General features: G+C 38.6%; 1 pseudogene; it reads right to left on the bottom strand.

Annotated features, from left to right (window-relative positions):
- Positions 1–1118: 1118 nt before the first annotated feature.
- The window catches only part of LOC107687340 (disabled homolog 1-like), a 214045-nt pseudogene continuing 209551 nt past the window's right edge, over positions 1119–5612 (bottom strand).

Below are 5612 nucleotides of genomic sequence, written 5' to 3'. Positions count from 1 at the left end.
AGGATCTGAGAGTGCAAGCCTGAGAATGCACGTCTGAGAGTGCAAGCGCCAAGCTGCAGCCAGACCCTTTTGCAAATTGTGGTCAACTACGAGAACTAATAAGGCAAGAATGGATTGCCATCAGTCAGGATTTGGCCCAGAAGCTGATATCCAGCATGCCAGAGCAAATCACAGAGGTTATGAAGAACAAGGGTCAACACTGTAAATACTGACTCGTTATATTTTTTGCCAATAAAAGCCTTTAAAAGCCTTTTTCAGTATACCATAGAAACATGTGGAAAAATAATCTACATATACTGAAGCAGCAAACTTTGCAAAACACAAAATTGATGTCACTGCCAAAACTTTTGGCCATGACTGTAGCTACTAACCTAACTAGCAAATCACTCTCATTCCTGCAAAATGAGGGAATCTTAAAACTAAGAACGAAAATATGCATTTGACCTCCGACCCACAATTATCAGTGATATTTATCGATAACTACACATTTGCAGTCATGATTGACACGAAGGTTAGTAATATGTTAAAATGATCATAAAACTGCTCTTGAAACAAGTTTCTGTGGAACAAAACAGGCCTAATGTAGAAATTTCCCTATAAAGCAAGTGTGAGGGAATTTAAATGTTGTGTTCAATGAAATGTGCTTATTTATCTGGCAAAGTTCCAGTTCAGCGATTCAATTCACATACTGAATCTAATTTAGATTGTGTGGCAAGATAATTCAACCTCTGAAACAGCATTTCAGCTAATGGATATTCTTCTTTCTCTTCCAAATCTAGTAGGCCTATGATTGTAGGTAGAACAATGTACACTCAGTAAATTAGTTTGTGTTTCACTGGCAGATACACCCATAGTACTGAACATTTCAGTACTGTCACCTAGTGGTGTGGATGCAATATTGCATAAAAGCAAAAGTTATTAATGCCATTCTAGAAACATCCTGTTCATGCCCATTGCTTTTTTTCCCTTTAACCCTATAATGTGGGTTACGAAGCGTGACATTCAGCCGGTCATGTGATCTCAATAAGAACGAACCACCCTTATGTAGAGTAAAACAGCTTTTCTACTGCACCCCTTCAAATATAAGACATTTTTTGCTAAGGCAAAGAGGCAGAACAACATTTTGGGATGTGTTTATTGGTAACAGTATTACATGGTGGGTTACGTAAATCAAGAGAAAAGAAAAAAGTGCTCTAAAAAATCCACTGTAGAATATCATTATCATCAAGATAAAAATAATGTGTCCTTTTACATGACCAAACCATTAGCTGAGGTAAAGGCAAAATAGAAACGTACTGAAATTGGGACTCCCATTCACCTTGATTTTCACCTTCATCATCTTAATCCTCAAAATGAAGATCTTGAAGGTCCAAAACGGCTTTTATTTGAAATTAAAATGGGACTCTGGCCATAAAATAGGAGGAAGTTATTGTCACAGTAATGGAATGCTCTGAGCTTTTCAGATGCAATGAAAACAGATGTCATTCATGGTGATTTTCTCTGATTGGAGGTTGGATTACAGACAGATATTCTGGTGTGTTTTAATGCGATCAGACGGCCCAAAAGTCAACATGAAACGGCCTTCGCAACCCATTTTAGTCTTAATGTGACATATTCAACTGGATACATCAGGGCAGGACTTCACATTGGGAGTGAATTGTGAAAAGTGGGTGTTACATGTCAGATTGGAGCTAGATTTCTCAAATCTAGTTTCAAATTTCTGGTTATGTTAATCAAAATGGAAGTTTCTTTGGACTAACATGCACCGATAAATGTGCCGAAAGGTGTATTAAAAAGTAATCAGGGCCCATTTTGATGTCATATTGACTTTAAGGTCTCTGTGAATGTGTGTCTGCATGAATATGTATGTATATGTGATCGTGTGTATGCGTAATTGTGATTGCTGCATTAACACACACACGTTGAGAAGCTCTGGTCTTCCTCCATCACAGTTGCCAGCTTCATCATCTTGACAACAAACCAAAAGAGATCACACAAATATGACACCAACTATTTACCAAAGGACCCTCTTAGCCATTAAAAACATAATAACAGCTTCTCGGGTTTGTTTCAGGCCACTTAAAAACACACATCCTGCTGAAATCAAAAGACCGACGACAAGCTTTGATCGCGAGATAGCAACGTAAACCGCTGGGAGTTTGGGACACATGTTAATATTGCTTGGGTTTCATGAGGAGTTTGCATCACTAAGGCCAGCCTATTTTATGGCACGGAAGTCCACAGGATGGAATGAACACTGTTATAATCGGAACCATTATTATTATCATCATTATTATTTGTCGTCGTCATCGTCATTGTCGTCATTATTATTATTTACAAAATGAGTTTGGCAAACCAACGATCAGATTTTAAAGCCATGTTTACCCCTAAAACACATCTAAAGTTGACTTCAAGGGCTCCACTTGACTTATAAAATAAAAATTCCATTTCAACGTCATGTTTTTTTTTTTTTTTTCTCATTAGTATTGTACAAAAGCTATAGAGAAGGAACAGTTTGATCGCACGTTTTTGCAACGTTCGTACCTTCGAGTCCCCCAATCAGATTCAGCTGCTCCGAAATCTTAAGATTTGGCAAAAGTCGCTCCTCGTGTCTGTTCTCCATGGGTCCACAGAGAGAGAAAGTGTTGTTTTTTTTAGCTCTGCATAGCTTTCTAGCAGCAGAATCTCAAATACGTGGGAGAGGAAAAACCAAACGAACCCAAATGGATGAATCGCATAAGTCACAGATGGATCCGGCGGTCTGATGGCGCTCGCTCGGATGGGTGATCGGGGGTCCGACAGGCAGAGTTTCCCGTAATGCGGTCTCTATAGAGAGTCAGAAACTGGAAGTAGGACGAAGAGAATGAATGAAGCTGCAGAGCTGGGCTCATAAGGCTTGATATCACCCACAATGCCCCACTGTCATGTGCAGAAAACACAGTGAGAAAGAAAAAGTGGTATGGAGAGAGTCTATCCCTCTCGTTCCTTGCGGAGGGGAGTAATGGAGGAAGTCGTGAGGGCGACGGGACTGACTCTAGAGAGATGGCTGCTTGGAGAAGTGGACCGTTGAGGCTGGAGTGACCGCATTCATACAATCACATACAGGCACACAATCTCACTACGCATACACACGGATGGATGCACATTCACACACACATGCACGCACGCACGCACGCACGCACGCACACACACACACACACACACACAGGGCAGGACAGTTGATCTCCAGTATTTTGGTCTCCTGCTCCCCCCAGTGCTGATCACGTCTGTGCAGCGTTCCCATGATCCTTCACTTCTTCCCCTTGTTGATCTGGGCATAAAGAGGGTCCTTCCCCTGAACACAAATGGAGAAAGGTTATTTAGATATTTAGAAATAACAAAACTTTATGTCAGTCTCAGATGGAAACCCCTGATGCGTCAAGGTTTGACCCGTTTGCTCCTCCTGGTAGAAGCTAAGTTGTAACTATTAAAAAGCATCTTTCTTCATTCATAGCCATTCAAAATGGGCTATGTATTCTGTGTATTTTTTTTTTGTTTGTTTCTCAAGTAAAATAATTATTTATTGCTAATATTCAATAAAAATTTAAATATGTGTTGCCAGAGACCGTTTTTTTTAGGGCTTTTTTTTTAATTTTTATAAAATTGTACATTTTATTATTCACAGCTCCATATTTTAATGGGTTCTGGGATCTGAAACACAAATAACAATAAACTGGATACTTATCCTATTTGAAATCTGATACATGGATTATATATAGATTTTTTTTTAACAATATATAAAGTAACCCAGATCACAATTGAAAATTTCAGTCACTATATATCCAATACAGTAAATGTGTTAAAACATTGTGTTAAGCATGTTTAATTAACATCTAAAGTGTGCATGTTCACATTGACAACCCTAAAAAATTATATATATATTTTTTTCACTTTGTGCTGTGCACTGAAAACGCAAAAGGTTTTTGCTCTGAATATATATATATATATATATATATATATATTCATTATTATTTATTAAATTTTTTTAACCTTTTGTAGGGCTTTTTATTCTTATTTTTTTATTGTTCATAGGTCTATTAATGAGGTCTGACACACCTTCCCATGTTTATTTGTTAAAACGATATTACATTTTATGTCAATTATCCTATATATTTGTAAACTGGATACTTATAAGAGAGTTTAATAAGTATGTATATATACATACATATATATTTGAAAATGTGATTTGTACTGTTCACCGTGTCACCTAAAAAGCAGATCTGTCTCACATGTGAGGGAGACAAATTAGATCACATTTGGGCCACATAGATGTGATATGTCAAATATGCCGTTCCTCCTAATCAGCACCAGGTGGCAACAGAGGTCTTTCTGAGAAACACTACTGTTTGCATTCCCAAACTTCCTCCATGAAACCAAAGGCTACACCACTACAGCTGCTCAGTAGATATATTTCTGCAGGAAAGACTGGAAAGAATGAATAAATGTGTGACTAAATAAGCCTCTTCCTCTATCTCAAATATTTGTAATCTTTATATTCAATAATAGCAGACTAGCTGCATCAGAACTACCCACTTCATGGGCCTAAAACCCTGTCAATTCTCTTTTTGTTTAAAAAAAAAAAATCTAAACAATCTGAGCAGCAAGAAGCAAAGGAAGGCTTAGATAAGGTACAATAGAGCTGCCAGTCAGTGTGTGTCCAGCCTGCGGCCTGAAGAACCCTACAGTCTAAAATCAGAAGCTCTGAATCAGAAAAAAATCTAAACAATCTGAGCAGCAAGAAGCAAAGGAAGGCTTAGATAAGGTACAATAGAGCTGCCAGTCAGTGTGTGTCCAGCCTGTGGCCTGAAGAACCCTACAGTCTAAAATCAGAAGCTCTGAATCAGAATGCACAGCAATTACCACTCACTTACAGACCTTTCCGCCCACCGCGGGCGCTCCAACGGACACACGGAGCGAGAGATGACAGGATAAGTGTTTTAGAGAGCAGGAATGAGATTGAGAGAAACAGTCAGAGGATAAAATGAATGGACCGGAGGAAAAAAGAGGAAAGCCGAGTGAAAAGGAGTGGTGGGAGGAGGTATAAAGAGGGGAAGGAAGGAATAGATGACTAAGCAGGTGAGAGGTAGAGAAAAGGAAATAGATTAGTCAACCCTGCTGAGTGAAAGTGGTAGAGGAAATTAAAGAAATGGAAGAGAGGCTATTGCCAAGTCCACTTTTTATAAGCAAAGTCTCTGTAAGGTAAGTCATTTCACTCGGCGGCCATTTTTCTTACGTCTCAGGCAGCTATTTCCAGTCATGCCTCTAAACACATACATATCTTACTGACCCCAAACTTTTAAATGGCAGCATATACATCTCCCATATTGTATTTTTCCCCCCATAAAGTCATAAGTTGAACTTTTTTCAGCTTACTTCCAGTTGTGTATTTCAGCTACAGCACAACAAAGTTTGATGGACAACTAATTGCAGTTTTCAGATCCCTCCACATACCTGCACAGTACGAAGCGCGCTTGTTCTCTGACATAATGTCATTAATAATTGCTGTAATCGGTTTCTCCTTTAAAATATGTTTTAAAGGACATATTTTAAATGTCCTTAAATGTCCCCCCCCC

The sequence above is a fragment of the Sinocyclocheilus anshuiensis genome, unplaced genomic scaffold (assembly GCF_001515605.1).
Source record: "Sinocyclocheilus anshuiensis isolate Anshui unplaced genomic scaffold, SAMN03320099.WGS_v1.1 scaffold1661, whole genome shotgun sequence".
Taxonomy (NCBI): domain Eukaryota; kingdom Metazoa; phylum Chordata; class Actinopteri; order Cypriniformes; family Cyprinidae; genus Sinocyclocheilus; species Sinocyclocheilus anshuiensis.
The sequence above is the reverse complement of the archived record's forward strand: the minus strand, read 5'-3'. Positions and strand labels throughout refer to the sequence as shown.